The following is a 16,613-nucleotide window of genomic DNA, read 5'->3' on the forward strand; positions in this document are numbered from 1 at the left end:
TCGGCCAGACCGTACTACGGTGATGCAAGATGTTACCACCGGGGGGAAACTGAGTGAAGGGCATATGGATTCTCTTCCTGCAAATCTAAAATGGTCTCAGAAGAAAAACTCTAAAAAAAAGAAAGAAAGAAAGAAAAGAAATCTGCCAGAAGTCCAGGTCCCTAAGATTCTATTAAAACAAATCTGGGCACCATGAGCAAGCCGGCTCTTTCAGCAGCCCTCTCTGGGCCGGGCTGTCCGGGAGGAGAAGCGATTTCTTCTCATCTCTGCATTGCCACCGTAGCTCGTAGCTCAGGGCCCTGCACGCCACGGACCCCATAAATGTTACATTGGCGCATAAAGGGGTTAATTCTCTTCCCGAGCCCCTTCAGACAAGCTGAAAGCACTCCTACCCCTTTGGCTCCAGTGCAAATGTCCAGGGTTTTGTTGTATTTCTTTTCTTTCTTTTTTTTTTTTTTTTTTCTGTGTCTTTGGAAACCTCAGTGAGAAGAGACATGTGTGCATGGCTTGTCAGCCTCAGACACCCAGCCAGGAAAGGTTACGGGGAATGCAAAGCGGCCACCATTAACATCAGGAGGTTAATGGTTAACAGGGCTGTGGCTGGACCATCTTCAGATTTCTGGAAATGTGGAACAAAGGTTAGTCGCTCTTTTGAGCTGGTATTCCCTCTCTGCTCTCCTGCCTGCCTCCAGTTTGGCAGCCAAAATACCCACTCTAATTTCATTCCCCACTCTTGGCCGTGTGCTTTGTGAATTGCCTCTCTTGACACAAGATAAAGCGAATGAGCAGAGGAATTGGCCCCCTGCAGAAAGCAGAGGCAAGGCCAAGTCTGTTTGCTAAGAAAACACTCCCTGCTCACCCACCACAGCTCGACAGGTACCTTCTTCTTTTGCTTCTTCTTAGTGCCTCATAATAATCCTCGAGCATCTGGGACCTGCCAGATCCTGAGCTAAATGTAGTCACAGAAAAGGAGACCAGACATCCCCTTGGGGGGCATCAGAGCAGGCCAAGCAATAGTTATCGCTCAGACAAGCCAAGAAAAATGACGTAACGGATGGCAATGGCTGGATCCGAGGCTCCCGCCTGTACGTGCCTTCGCCTTTATCATACAATCCGTTCCAGAAGTCTCTTTCCTCCCCTCTCTGCACCTTCCCACGCTGGACACCTACCTTTAATTCCCCTAACGGTGCTGGAGGGCTACCTGAGATGTGCCCCACGAAGGCCCAAGATCTCCTACAAGCCCCATTCTCCTTCATACCCTGTGATTAGATTTCTGGAATCTGGGTGCCTTCTTAACCCATGGCCCAGTGGCAAAGCAAGCACACAGGTGTGGCCACCCATCAGATCCAAAGTGGGCTCCCAGGGCGGCAGCCCGGCCCCATGAATCCACTGAAATGAAGGAGATCACCCAGCCCTGTGCCAAGGACAGCAGGGCCCACACCGTCCCTCTATGCAGCGGTATTAAAACTGAAGAATTACCTGTGCAAGCGGAGGGCCATCACGTTGCACTAGATGGAAAAGGCCCATTTGATTGATGTCTGTTCCTAGGGGGCTGCTCTGCAGCCTGGTGGAAGCACATTCATCAGGCTTCAGAACAAATAAAAGTGGACAAGGCACAGGTTTCTACAAAAGATGCTCTAGAATTCTCACTAGGAGAGAAATGAGGGTAATATGAATAAAGTTCAGGATTTATCTTCTCTCATGCTCTTCTCTCTATACTCTCAAGGAATCTGAACCCCACTGGGAGAGGGGTATGAAAGCCCCTGTCCCCCCCAAACCAAGCTGGTTTCTGTTGCCTCAGGCCAGGAGCCAAGAGGACCGGGTGTGTAGACAAAGAGCCTGACTCGGCTTGTTATCCCCACTTCCAAAGTATATTATTGGGGGTCTTTTCAGTTAACAGTTTTTGAAATCTGTAGCAGGAGAGAACAGGGATGCTCAGCCTGAGCCTGAGCTGGTCTCTTTCAACGGCCTCTTCTTTTTCTCCCTTGAACACCTTTCACACAGGAAGACGTGGTAACATGCCAGCCAGACCTTTGAGCACGAGGCCGTCAGAGAGAGTCTTCTGCAGCTTCTTGCTTTGGGTCTGAGATCCTGAGCCTCAGAAGAAAAGTCGTGACTCCCCTCAGAAGGGCCCTATTCTTCATTTCTGGGTTCAAGTCACTGAGATCAGCAGGAGTGGGAGGGTGACTAAGGGACCCCAAAACTACACCTTTATTATTGGTAACATTTATAAACCACATTTACAGTTTCGTGATCATTCTTGTCTACAGCATTTTCTTTCATCTTTACAGTGCCCTGGGAAGTGGGCAAGAATCATTACCCACACCTGACAGAAGCAAACTTGCCCAGTTGGTCTCAATTATCAAGAAGCACACTCGGGACTCACTGCCTGGACACCAACTCCAAGTTCTTTGCCCTTCCCAGGGCCATGCAGCCCTTCGACTGACCTCAGGAGTTTAGGAGTCAGAAATGTCAAACATCAGAGCTTGGGGCGCTCTCCTCTGCTACCTTCCAAATCAGAGGATCAAGAAAAAAATAACATTATAACCTCAAATTCCTTAGGATCTCCTACATCTGTGATGGGATACTATCTATTACTGTGGATTCATAAAGACTTTCTCTTTGCTCTCTGCATGCCAGGTGTGGTGCTAGGAAGAGGTATGTAACCTTGACAAGCAAGACACTTGCAACCTTTCTGCTGTTAACCGGTAAAACCCCCAATAGCACATTAGACACAAATGTGTCCACGGTGGAAAACAACATCTAGCGGGTGTCGGTAAATGCTCAGCTGGAGACTGAATCTGGTAGAGCTGCCATACTCCTCTCTTCCCACTGTCTCACCTTCTTTTCTCTTCCATTCCCCCTGCCGACACCCCTGGGCCACCATCCCACGCCACCCTCATAATCACGGGGCGGGACACAGTCGTGCCTAAGCTCTCTAGTACGTCTCTCTCCAAAGGCATCTGGACCAGGGAAAACAAACCAAAATCCTCAAGGCAGTCAGGGGTCTCAACAGCAAAGGTGATTGTTCTAAACGGAAGGGTTGCCAAAAACCATAACTCCTAGTGAGCTGTAGGCCCCCAGGGGAGGGAGCAGAAGGCAAAGGAAAGAGGTGAACACCTGGAAAAATGCTCACATCTGACCATGCCTGGGAAAAGCGGAGGAGCCCCGGTTCGGTCCTCTTCCCATGATCCCGGATAAGATAGACCAAAGCCCAGTCTGTTGAGGTCACTGGCTTCAGTTTAAGATCTCTGAGGCCATTCCAAGTCTGATTCACCCCCAAATCCCGCATGAGTCCCTCCTCTCCAGATAAGAGTAATTTGGGCTCTCCCCAGTCTTGCTGCCAAAAACAGAACACTCTCTGGGACTGTGGTGGCCCTACAGGTCTCTATTATGTTTTTATTTCCCAAGGCCCTTTGCCATGACCCTGGCAATCTCAATATGGCGGCTCAACTCTTCCCCAGAGTGGGGGCCAAAGAACTCAATAACAAGAAGATCTGAAAACAAACTTGAGAGAGACCAGGGCGGGGGGGGGTGCACGGTGTACTTAAAGGTAAAATATGAGGAAGGAGTCAGGAAAGATGTTGGTACATTAGTAACGCGGGAACATAGGCACTCAGGGATTTTCGGGGAGTGTGCGTGCTGCCCGCTTGTTTTCCTGCCCAAGGTTATAAGCTTACGAGGACGAGCTCATTCCTCTGTTCCCAAAGATGAAAGGCACTTGAGGAATGATTCTTTACAGCCTGGTTTATTAGACGAGATAAAGGGCTCCTAGACAAGATGGCAAAATGATGGTGAAAAGATATTTCTGAGAAATTAGAATAAAACCAAAGATAAAAGGGGATAATGTCAAAGAATATGACACAGGAGGTCAAGAGGAGGAGGAGAAATCCAACAACTTTGCAGCTACATTCCACATGCAGGAATATTCTGAATCTTCCAAATAAGAACGGTGTTCTGTGCTCCATAGGACATTCGGGTAAATTCTTGCATAAGTGGAAGGAAATTCATTAGGGTCTCAGGGGGGACAGGTATTGCGTGGCACTTGGAGGCTCCAGACTGTTCAGTGAGCTCCAGAATCTGCACACGGGGCTCTTTGCTCTGTGGTGATGGGGGGCGGATGGCTGACAAAGAGAGTTAGGAGCTCTCACTTCCTTTATCACCTCCCCTTGAGGCAGGAATCGCCAGCCCTTGATAACTCACATTCTGGACTCTGAGTGGTACAGCTCTGTGTGTTTTCTAGCAGAAACAGAGAAAGCAAGCCGCATGATTACTCAACACAGAGTTTTAAAAGGAACCTTGCAGCCATGAGAAGATTCTCACTCCTCATGGCACCACCCACTTTTTCTCCCAGTAAAGGGGGCAAGCATCTCGGTTTAACCTACTTAAGAATCACAGACAATAGGCACCGTCTGTTAATTCCAGCTGCTTCTCATAAGAAAGGGTAATCTGTCACATGGTGATGTCAGGAGGCCTTGGGATCATAAAAATATTTCCCAGAGGGTCTCCTAAAATAGGAGAAACGACCAAAAGTCATTCTGGTTGAGGTAACTGAGTACAGAATACTCCTCCAGCTGCAGAGATAAACAACACTTTCCCAATACAGATGACAAAACTTTCTCAGAATCTAGCCATGGCAGTGATGTCAGGAATCCTGGTATCTCCTGGAAGCTCAACTCTCATTACATGCACAACATCACACAGATTCCTGCCCTGTCCTGCTGATAGTTTTATCTCTCGAAAGGCAAAGAAAGCAATTAGGAAAGCCGTCGTTCTTTTTTTTTTTTTTTTAAAGATTTTATTTCTTTATTTCACAGAGAGAGACACAGCGAGAGAGGGAGCACAAGCAGGGAGAGTGGGAGAGGGAGAAGCAGACTTCCCACCAAGCAGGAGCCCGATGCGGGGCTCGATCCCAGGACCCTGGGATCATGACCTGAGCCGAAGGCAGACGCTTAACGACTGAGCTACCCAGGCGCCCCAAGAAAGCCGTCTTTCTTGACACAATTCTGACCATCAAGGAAGAGCCAGCGGGCAATGGTAAGTGGCAGGGATCTCCCGAGTGACCACTTCATCTCGGGATCTGTCCACTGCACGTGGGTGGACGTGATCATCTCTCACAGCCAGCATCTACAAAGAGAAAGCAGGTATGGCTCCTGCCTTCCAAGAGCCTCCAGTCTACCCAGAAGATAGAGAACATTCAAGGGCATTTTATCAGGGGCAAAAAGGAGGCAGAGAGGGCCGGTGCTGCAGAAGTTTGAGGAAGGAAGAGTGTCTTGTGGAGTGGGACAAGGTGATCAGAAAAGGTCTGCTACAGAAATCTGACTTGAGCTCACTCATGGAAGGTGATGGATCGGGTAGGGGGTGTCGGGATGTGTGTGAAGGAGGAATGTGCGTTCCACGGCTCGGCAGTGGCTGGAGAATCCATGGGTGGGCAGTGGCTGGAGAAGTAGAATGGGACTATACACGCTTGGCATGGAGTGTGGCCCAGTGGAGAGGTCCTATAAGGACAAAGTGAGCAATGAGACCAAAAAGAGAAGGTGGTGCATGTCTTCCAGGTGTTCAATGAGCCACGGCAGTCTTCTCGGAGAACCGCCAACACCCTCAGGGCAGGCTCCTGCCACCACGTTTGTTCTCAGCACCATTCACCCTCCCTCACACCACAGGTGTTTGGATTGGGGTGAACATGTGACAAAAGCTGAACCAAACATAAGCTTTCTCCCAGGAAGTTAAAATTTGGTTCTCTGTTGGTTGGCTGCTTTATGGGCACAAACTCAGCAGCTAGGGGAGAAGACCATCTGCTCCTGAGGGCGGGTAGGGCGGGGAACCATGATGGCAGTCTGCAGAAGGAAAATGAAGCAGACAGAGAAGTGGAGATGAGCCCTCTGTCTTGTTCAGTCCTGGCCCCAATGCCTTCTGAGGCAGGCTGCTCTCCTTGTGGTGGGGTCCCTTGAAAGTCCCGCACCCCGATGCATTTCCTTTCAACTCAGACCAGACCACCTCAGACCTGGGACAGCACCTCAAGGCCATGATGATGGCAATGGCTAACATTTTATCATGTGCCAGGCACGGAGCTGACTACTTCTCCAGAGTTATCTCAAGAAGACTTTAGGTAGATATTGCAGATGTTAAGTCCCTAAGTCCTACATGAGATCCCTGAGCTTCTAGGAGCATATTAGGGCCAGGACTGGCGTGTAGACACTCTGGCTTAGGCTGGTGCCCTCATCCCGGTGCTCTTGGAAAAGGAATGTGAGCTGCAAGTAGAGCCTATAACTCAAGATTTGACATAGTCCTTTATAGAAGAGAAGTAGGTGAAGATTTTTGAGCAAGGGAATGCTATGCGCAAGAAGGGGACAAATACACAGGAAGGCAGATCATGGGGGTCAGGCCCAGTCAGGAGATGCATTTTTCAGGGTTGTAGATGCCCTGAGCCTAACTGAGAAAGAAGGGAAAACAGAACTGGAAGGATATCGAGGTTGTTAGCCCAGAGGGACAAGAATCTGTGAGTCGCAGGGCAGGAGGTGGGGGAAGGTAGGATGGAAAAGTTGAAGAACACCTAGATCAGTAGCCAGGGCAGAAAAAGCAGTGAAGCGGGACACAAGGCAAGGAATGAAGGAAGTCTACGGGGAACGAGCCAGGGAACCAGGTCGGCCTGCACACGGCGAGGGATGGCCCCTTACCGTGGTGCCTGGCGTTGCTGCCTGGATGGGGGCAGTGCTTTGCAAGAGTCACACTGGAGCTCAGAGCTCCAAAGGCGCTGGGAAGCCAGGAGTCCATCCGTGAAGGTCTAAGGAAGGATGGGAAGCCAATGACAGGGAGGCAGGGCTGTCAACGAACGTCTAGCCCACACTTGAAAGGTAGAAGGAAGACAGTCGCTGGAGGAGACAGGAAATCAGAGGGTTTCTTTCTTCTTATCTTTTTCTCTTTTCTTTCATTTCAAATCTTACTTTTTTTCTTTTTTTTTCCCCCCCAGACAAGGAAGTTCTGCTTATCTTTGCAGGCAGAAGGGAAAGAGCCAGTAGGTGAAGCCGAAGCCACAGCAGACAAGGAATAAAGCATGGAGCAGGGGCCTGTCCTGGGGAGCCACCTGGGTTCTAGAAGAAAGGAGGTGATGACATGAGTGGAGAGAAAAATAGTTGGGATTCCCTGGCGAAAAAGTCCAATAAGGTAAACCCTCGGAGCAAGCAAGAAGGATCCCGAAGAAGAAAATGAGTGGGATGCATCCAAGGAAGGCCAGGCGGGCACCAGACAGCTGTCTGCTTGGGCCCCAGGCACAGCACAGACAGGTACAGACTTTGGGGAGGGGGGGTCCCTGCCCGTGGGGTGCACATACTCTGCAGCAGGGCCTGGACCTCAAAACGTGCCAGACAATTTTTAAAAGGGCTTTTAAGCTACATTTGGGGGTAAAACAACCAGGACAAGGTGAATCCACAGCTTGTGAGGATAACGTACGCCCACAGATGGCAAAAAGTAGGCACCAGGCCTGTTCTGTTTGCCTTCCCTTAGCAAAAGGATCTTGGGAGCGAGGAAGGTAATGGCAACATCATAAAGAAGTAAGTGAAGTGCAAGAGGGTGGAAAGATAAGAAGGGAAAATTTGGCTTCCTTAAATGAGTTCAAATGTTCAGGCCCAGAACAGAAGGTGTGGCTCAGGGGTCCGTGTCTGGGGGAAGTTTCCAAGGAGATGCCAGTTAAGGAGAGAAGCAAATGTGGTCCAGATCGGTGGAACGAGGAAGCACCTGACCCCCAGATGGAATTAAACATTACACTGGTAGCCTGTGAATATGTAGGAGAGAATAAATATGTTGATTACTAAAAGCCACCACGGTTCATAAATCAGGCTACGTTAAAATCAGCCCCATATTTTGAGAGAGAGGTGACTAGACTGCTATTTACTCACACCCAGTCTCATTCCAGAAAGCACTGAGGGTTGATAAAAGGGACACCAAAAATCTCCTGAGACACCGCACATTAGAAATATGTAACAAAACAAGAGAAACCAGTAAGAGAGGCCTAAGAATGGAGCCATAAATAAGACTAATATTAAAATGTGCAGCCTAGAGTTCTGCCCACTTGTTATATTCTATTCACTTGCTCAAGACAGACACTAAGTTGGCTGTATGTGTGCTACCAGGCAACAACAAAAAAGAGACCTGATAGATTGTGAAATTCAACAACAAAAGAGAGACCTGATAGATTGTGAAATTTCCTAAGCGGTGTCAAGTCATTGAGATAGCAGGAAGAAGAGAGAAGGGAAAGGAGGGATGGGTGGGGAGGGAGGAGATCCAGAAAGGTGGAAAGCAATAAAGAAAAGATGCACCATAAACAACATTTTAGCATTTATTGGCACTCAGGAGAGGGAGACAGTAGGTGGCTGTGCAGGGGAGAAAAAATACCTTGATACCTTGGAGCAGGAGAATTAGGCTGAGTTTAAGAGAAGTGATCAATGGTTTAGAAGCCACGCCCCCCTTGGGCTGACCCTGTTGCATTAAGGACATAAGAGCTTCACAATTTAACTCCAAGGAGAATTCCAGAATGTGATAGACTTTGCTTGAACTCCACTTTTTTCTTTACAGCTGTGTTTGCTTGGCCAAATCTATTCAACAATTGGAATTTTTGTCTGTTCTGCTATAAAACTGGAATCATTCTACCCACCTCAAAGAATTATTGTGAAAATTAAATGAAAGAAAGGGAAAAGAACCGCAATTATTCCCAAGCCTAGATCCAGAAGTAACTTCTCCCGAGGGTCCTCATAAAGGAGACAGTGTGTAACTGAAATAAGCAAAGACTTCAAGGACTTTCGTGCAGTTAAATGTAATATATTACCTCCAAGAATCCCTCTAACTCTGTGTTCTATGATTATTTGTAATTCAAATTAGAGTAAATTTTGTTAAAACAAAAGTCCCGACGCTGTAAAGGTATTCTCAGCCTTAAATGTTGGCCTGATTATTTTAAGCACCATTCAGGACAGATTCATTCTAGGACAAGCTGAATACGAATAAAATAAACCTGGGAGAACTTTCCATTCTCCTCCTGAATGGCAAGTCAGGGTCACACATCCTCTACGCCGGTCTGTCCTGGCCTCTGCTATGGAAAAGACTCAGTCTGCTCATTCACAGGGACCAGTGACAAGCATGGTTCTCCCTGAGGTTGGGCAGACCCATGTGGACAACCAATGACCCTAGTTGGGAAGGGGCTTGGGAAGCCTGTGGCCCTGTCTTCAGACAATATTGTATCAAGGCCAGCCGACCACATCAATGACTATCTTCAGATGGCTCTTCTAAGTTATCATGCCATACGTGGCTGGTCTTGCAGCTTGACCTTTTCTCTCACAGCCAATCCCCCAAAACGATGAGGCCCACTATCCTTATATCTGTTGTGATCCATTCTCTTGATTGATCTTAGACCCTACTCTCTGAACTGTTCCTAACCTGGCTGGCCCCCAACTGAATCCCCACATGTACTCATGCAGCCCCTTTAATTACACGGTGTCGAATCACCCTTGACACATCCTTGAGGTAATACTAACCAGTGCAGGCCCTCATGGCCGATGTTCCATCTGATTCATCCTTCTTACTGGATTTGAACAGAGTGATATTTGATAGTCATTCTCTTGTCTAACAACCCTCACTGACCCCACATCATGCCTCATGTTATTCCATCCTAAAGCACAATTGAATAAGACCATGGCACTCTTTGATTATTACCACTTTCACTTCTGATTTTTGGTAGAGATATAATAGAATCAGAAAAGGTCCAGAGAAGGGCAGCTGAAGTCCTCCAGAAACAGAAAAGTATCCTTCATAAGGATGAATTAAGGAAATTAGGAGTCTGCAAGACAAATAAAAATGTTAGTAGGAAACAATGTCCAAATTTTCAAAAAGTCTTGGAGAGGGTAACAGAGCACTCACTCTTAAACCAAATTCCATAATGCCAGACTGAGGCACCATCCCTTGATTCATAAAGCAGTTTGAAATTTGGAGCAGTGTGAAAGAAATTACTAATAACAATAGAGAAACGGGTGACATGGAGAGGCAGTAAGGACCAAAAATGTAAACTGAAGGAGGGTTCAGATAAAGCCATGTGAAAATCGACACAAGAGCATGATGAGGAAACTGAACATCTCTAACCTCTGAAGACAAGCTCAACTCCCAAAGCACACGTCAAGGTGACTACCAATAGCTGAGCTTTACCAGCTGTAGGACCTTACGCCCGTGTGTGGCCACCTGCAGTGAGGACTGAACGAGACCAGCCATGTCAAAGTATTTCGCACAGAGCCTGGCACGCAGAGCCTCAATAAAGGGCAGCCACGGCTGTTGTAACGATCTTATATAACTCGGCTGAATGGAGTCGCATCCAGCCCCAAATCACAGTTCTCCTGCTGAGTCACTATTCTGTCTTCAACAGATCAACAACCACCATCTGTCCATAATCATACCCTGCTGTCAGGTCTCCCCTAGCTCAATACTCGGGATCCTTCTGGGGCATTCCAGATAAGCCCTTCCACAGTTAGAAAGAGGATCTAGCACTAGAAATTCTCCAAAGCCGAGATCATTCTGGTCTCAGAAAAAAATCTTTTGGTAAAAAATAGACATTAAAGACTGCCAATGTAGACCTTCCCCCAATGACATTTGGTTAAAAACAACAAAAAAAAAAAACACAAAAAAACCTTGTGTGCTAAGAAGTAGAATGTCTGAGAACATGTGATGTGGCTATCTGAGGAACAACATGGGAGATTTCAGCCACTTGTCCCTGCAGTAAGACACGCCAAAAGTGAAAGATGGAAAATTGAAAGGTGAGTGGCAAGAAAAAGCTTTCTAGCCAGATGCACAATTAAGAGCAGCTCAGAGTCCATCCAGGGGAAACAGTACCCCTGGCAAGAGACAGTGGGAAATCTTCAAGAGAAAGACCACGGCTGGGACCCCCATCTTCCTGGTACATCCTATAAGGCCAGGCTTGCAGCTCCCTAGAAGCAGACATTTCTGCTCTGGAATTCACCTTCTGCTTCCCCGATTTGTAAAGCTGGTGGGATGATCTCCATTCCTGTTGGGTCACGCTTACCTTGGGCTACGGAACATTTGCTGGATTCCTGGGGCCAGGAGCAAAAGCAATGACAGGTGGAATTAGTTGGTTGGATTCTATAGCCAAAGAGCATTTTAGAGGTATTTTGCACCAGCCTCCCTTTTTTGCTGATAAAGGAGCCGAGGCCCCGTGCATTAGGGAAAGAGCTGAATCTAAGCCTGGCTCTTCTCACATGGTTGGGTCTGCCTATACCCAGGGATCATGACATCCACTCAGCCGGCTATGTGACCACTTGGCCTCCAAATCGCTCAATACCAAAACGGGGGTAGGAAGAGTCCTTCCCTTCCCCAATTGTAGGAAGCATTAAGTGAGATGGTTTCAATGAGACAGATTGTGAACTCTACTCGGCACAGCGTCTGGCACATCTAAGCATTCAGTAAATTATACCTATTATTGGAGTTCTTCATCGTTACCCCTTCTTTCTCATCCCCATAGGGTCGGGGAAAAGAGCAAACAATGAGAACATTTTTAGATTATCTCCTGCCTGCCATTCCTGCATTTTCAAGTGTTCATTTATTTAATAGGCTGTGTGCCTTGATTACAGTCCTATATGGGATTGAATTTACATTCCCAAGTATGTTTGAATTCCACTAGCATTCCTCTCCATGACTCCAGGGAGTCATGCTATGTCAATACCTCTTACCCGATAAGGCTTCAACTGGTGTCGTAAACTACCATTTGGACTCTGTAACAGAACTGTAAAGAGAGCCGCAATTAACGAATTTCCCAATTATTCTCCTCTATTCCAGATCTATTGTGCATTGCATCTTCCGAGTTGTCTTTCACCCTCAGGAATATGGAAAGAAAATGAGCAAAGGGGATAAAAAAGGAAAGCACCACTGATTACAAGCAGGTGGCTTAATCTAGGATGTATCCTTCACAGCTGAATCCTATCCCTGCTTCTTCTCTCCCATCCTCTCTTGAACCCCCTGCAATCTCCTTCTCTCCCTCCATCCCTCCCCTCTCCCAGGGCTGCAGAGGCCTCACAGTTGCCAAGCCCAAGGGCACCTGACCTTACAACCTTTTCCACCTTGTTTGGTGTGTGAGCCGCATTGACACACAAGGGTACATTAGTCTCTGGTGTGCAGTGCAGAGATTCGCCAAGTCTGTCTGTCAGGCTCTGTTCACCCCAAGTGCAGCCACCTCTTCCATCTTCAGACTCCCTCCTCCCTCGGCCCCTGGTCTCCTCCTACTTCGCTGGCCACTGCACCCCCTTGTTTATTGTACCTCCTCAACATCTCTTATTCCTGTCAGTCCTTCGTCCCCAGTGCCTTGCCTAGTTCAAACCTTTGTCACGGCTCACCTGACTGCTGCCATAGCTCCCCCAAAGGTTCCCTTGTCTCCCGGGTCAACCCCACACACCCGCCAGCACAACCTCTACGCCACTGGCACAATGGCGATTCGAAGAGTCGTACGCTGGCACGTGCCTCGCCTACTTAACGGACGCTGGTTTGGTTTTGTGTTCTGCCAACCTGCAGAATCATACCCAGGCAACTCCATACAGCGCCCGAGCCCCCCCAACCCCGCTGGCCCTGCCCGCCTCCCTTGCCCCATCTCCTACGGATCTCAGTGCACTCCCCTTGGCTCTCCACAATGCCATGCCCCTCCCTCGGCCAGAAACGTCCTCCCCCACCACCCCCCCAGGCCCAGCAAACCCCACCTCCAGGGTGTCAGCTCCAGGGTGCCTCCCCAGGCAGAGGGTCTGTGCTCCTCCCCCATCCCAGGCTAACAACCCACGGGAGGCCTCACACCCCGGAGTTCCCTGGCACTTCATATTCGACAGAAAGCTCCCTGAGGGCAGCAGTCACACCTTCCTGGATTTGGGACCCTGGTCCCTCACAGGCTGCCAGGGCATGTGAGCCCCTGGGTGCTTGGTCTGGTAGCTAAGCATTCCTTCAAAATGATATTTTTAAACCCCAAAGAAGAAAAGATGACAAAAATCCCTGTGTCTGCTCACGTGAGTGGCGTTCTGGGAAGCTTTGAGGAAGGGTGGGGGGAAAAAAAAAGAAACCCTTGTGGGTCTAAGTGATGGCACCAGAAGAACAAGCCTATCCCTGAGGCGCTATTTAAATTCCACGCAGTGGCTTTCTCTTTAATTCATTTTTATTCCAGGTGCAGCCCTGCAGCTATTTTAAAACTGAGAGTTAAAATAAAGTAATACTAATAGCTGGAGTTATCACAGGCTCCTGCAGTAACCGTCGCCTTGAATCAAAAAAAAAAACCCTTCACCAGTCTTGACAAACCACAATATCCCTTCCCCGGGAGAGGGTGGAGAAGGAGCAGAACAGGGCTCCATCATCAAAGGATTGTGCTTCACTGTGCAAAAGCATTTATTCCTAGATTCCCTGAAATAGTTCACTTTGTACATTTAACCACCGGTTTTCAAAATGTTAACAGTCTGAAGGGAAGACCAAACTGCGAGGCCGGGAACCAGAAAAAAACCGAGAAAAGCTTCCTCCAAGTGTGGGCAAGCAGACCATCTGCCACCGGCCACCTGAGACCCTGGGTTCTGAGCACAAATGCTAATTCCGGGCCCCATCCCAGAATGTGGGATCAGAATGGCCGCTAGGAAAACAACAGTGTCATTTAAATGCGTGTTTTCTGCAAAGCAGCTCCATGCTAAGGAAAGCTGCCCCAGGAAATGGAGTTTTGTGAGAGGTGCCCAGAGACACAGCCCTGCCTCTGACCTGCTTGTCAGCAAAAGCCAGAGTTGTTTCTCTCAACTCATTAATGAAAAAAAAAAAAAATCATGATTTAATTACTGGCCCAAGCCAGCAGGGAGTCCACCATATTCACACCTCCCATCCGGGGAACTTCCCCCAGCACGTTCCATGTTTGATCAGCCCAGCCCCCTTCCCCTGTCTGGGAAATAACACTGCCCCTCCCATGTGGGGGAGTCCTTTCTTCTCATCTCCCACCCAAATGGACAGCACAAATCCCAAAGGACAGCTGACATCACCTCTTCCATCAGAATTACAGTCAGAGTCCCAGGTGGAAAAATGGGCATCTGCCCCAGGCCAGGCCACCCAGAAGTCCCTCCAAGCAGACAAGCCCAGAAGATGTGTGGGCAAGGTCCCCGCTGCCCCACCCCTGTCCCCCTATGCCATGGGCAACAGGACTCACGACTAAGCTGTCCTAAAGTGGGTTTCTGTGGCTCTTTTGGACAACCAGAGAGCCCTGTATGTCACAGGTTGTTCAAGTTTAAATGGAGTCAGTCTGAGGGTTTCAACGGCCAGGATCTGCAGGGGCTGTCTGATGGGGCCCCTGCAGTGGGACTCAGGATTCACGAGACGCGTGGGGCAACACTCCATGCTCCTCTGCAGCCAGGCCACGGGCCTCTCTGCATCCAGCTCCTAAGTCGGGGATTGCCTTTTCAAGACAACATCCCCTGCTGCCTGGGATGAGGGGGGCCGGCTCTCCCTTCTCTGATTTCCCATAGCACGTGCTGTGCCTACCACCAGTTTGCACTTACTATTTACAATTTGGGACATCAGTGACAGCCTTTGAGTCAGAAAGAGAATGGGACAGCGTTTCCCAGTTTTTAAAAAATTTCAGACCCATAAAATCTTCTCATAAAAAGTACCAACTTAATTTACTAAGTAACAATGTTTTAAAAATACAGTACAATCTATTAACATCGTCCTATCATAGAAGAAAAAAACATTCTCATAGCAAAGAACCATGAAAACTACATCAAAGACAATCTCAAAACATTTTTTAAAAAGATTTTATTTATTTATTTGAGAGAGAGAGGAGAGAGCACACAAGCATGAGCAGGGGGAGGGGAAGGAGCAGAGGGAGAAGCAGACTCCCCACTGAGCAGGGAGCCCGACGCGGGGCTCGATTCCAGGACCCTGAGATCATGACCTGAGCCAAAGGCAGACACTTAACGACTGAGCCACCCAGACGCCCCAGACAATCTTAAAATTAATGAAAAGTTTACTACGTTGCTGTGGCCGCCCTTCTCTCCTGACTCTTCCTCCTCCTGCCATTTTGCTTTTTTTCATTTTGCTCTGGACCGGGGAAAACTGCCTGACAGACCAGCCCACATCCGCAGAAGAGGGTTTCTGAGTCGCTCATCGTATCCCAACCACCCCAAGGCAAGGGCCTTCCTAAAAAGAGCACCCAACCTTGCAACATGAGCAAGAGAATCTCACTCCTCTAGGATGTTTTCCTGGTTACAAAATGCTCCCACCACATGCACTATTCTCATTTAATTTAAACTTAAATCCCATCACAGGGCTGCTGTATAGATGAGAAAGCTAAAGCACTCACCTGCTCTGTTGGTTACCAAGACAGTCCTTTATCTGGGGCCCCATTCTGCCTCCCAGCCACCCTGTGGCCCTCATTCTACCCTTTAGAACTTTCCTTCCACATAGTGGGTTTTAAATTTCACCCTTTATTCTTTTCTTCTCGAGACTAACTAGACCTCATTTTGTTTCTTCAAAGATGGCAAGCTTTGACCTGAATCCCTAACACATCCCACTGTTCGGGTAGACCCTCAATCAATGTTTGCTGAAGAATGAAAAGAGCAAAAAAAGAAGAATGAAAAGATTAACTGTTCCTCATTCAACATGATTTCTAGACCCTTCCAGACCCTTCACTTTCCCAGCCGTGTCCCTCGAGAGGGACTGCCATCTTTTAATGGGCCTCCTAAAATGTCATGCCCAGAACTGTGTGTCATGCACCAGATGGGCTTAGCTGTGCAGAGTGCCAAGGCCCATCAGCCCTCTTGCCCTGGGCACAAGGCCTTTATTCATGAAACCTGAGATTGTATTTGCTTTCCGGCAGCCATTTCATACTGCTGACTCCTCGGAGACTGGAGTCCCCTAAAATTCTTAGATATCCCCAGTTCTGATTTTCTTAGTTCGTAATTTTAATCCAAGAACAACAACAACAACAACAACAACAAAAAGCAGGTCCTTGGGGCACCTAGTTGGCTTAGACGGTTGAGCATCCAACTCTTAGTTTCAGCTCAGGTCATGATCTCTGGGTCGTGAGATGGAGCCCTGCACACTGGGCTCCATGCTCAGCAGGGAGTCTGCTTCAGGATTCTCTCCCTCTGCCCTCCCACCATGAAAGCGTGTGTGCGCTCTCTCTCGCTCTCTCTAAAATAAATAAATAAAATAAAAATAAATTAAAAGAAGATTCTCTTTCTCTCCCTCTGCCCCTCCCCTCTCTCCCTCTGTAATTAATGGCCTATAAAACAAAAAAAGAAAAAAAAAAACAGATCTTTTACATTTAACCCTATTGAATTTATTTTTGTTAGTGTCTTCTGTTCTTATCTGACTCTTCAGATCTCATCTCTGCAACTAGATGTTAAGGTTTTTGAGATGGTATCTCGTATACTTCTATATAAGGAGTAAGTGTAAACATTCAGTATGGTGACACTCAGCAGATACTCGATAAATATGTGTTGGTTCATTAAGCTCCACTTTTCCCCTAATATCTCCCAGGACTCTCCACCTCTGATGAATCACACTTTGGTACCAAGGATTAGCACCTACGACTTCTTCCAGTAGCCCCCTCCCTCTAC

The 16,613-nt window shown here is 48.0% G+C and overlaps 1 protein-coding gene and 1 long non-coding RNA gene across 2 annotated transcripts in view; one reads left to right on the forward strand and one right to left on the reverse strand.

Moving 5' to 3' along the window:
* TMEM178B (transmembrane protein 178B) overlaps nucleotides 1-16,613 on the reverse strand; it is a 298,915-nt gene that overhangs the window by 165,237 nt on the left and 117,065 nt on the right. The gene's annotated exons all lie outside the window — the stretch shown is intronic.
* Nucleotides 4,653-12,614, forward strand: LOC115941474 (uncharacterized). The gene is made up of 4 exons (XR_004076232.2): nucleotides 4,653-5,037; nucleotides 6,971-7,283; nucleotides 8,572-10,790; nucleotides 11,827-12,614. It is a non-coding gene; the product is annotated as an uncharacterized LOC115941474 (long non-coding RNA).

Source organism: Leptonychotes weddellii, chromosome 12, assembly GCF_054177405.1.
Source record: "Leptonychotes weddellii isolate Sample4059 chromosome 12, ASM5417740v2, whole genome shotgun sequence".
Lineage (NCBI taxonomy): Eukaryota > Metazoa > Chordata > Mammalia > Carnivora > Phocidae > Leptonychotes > Leptonychotes weddellii.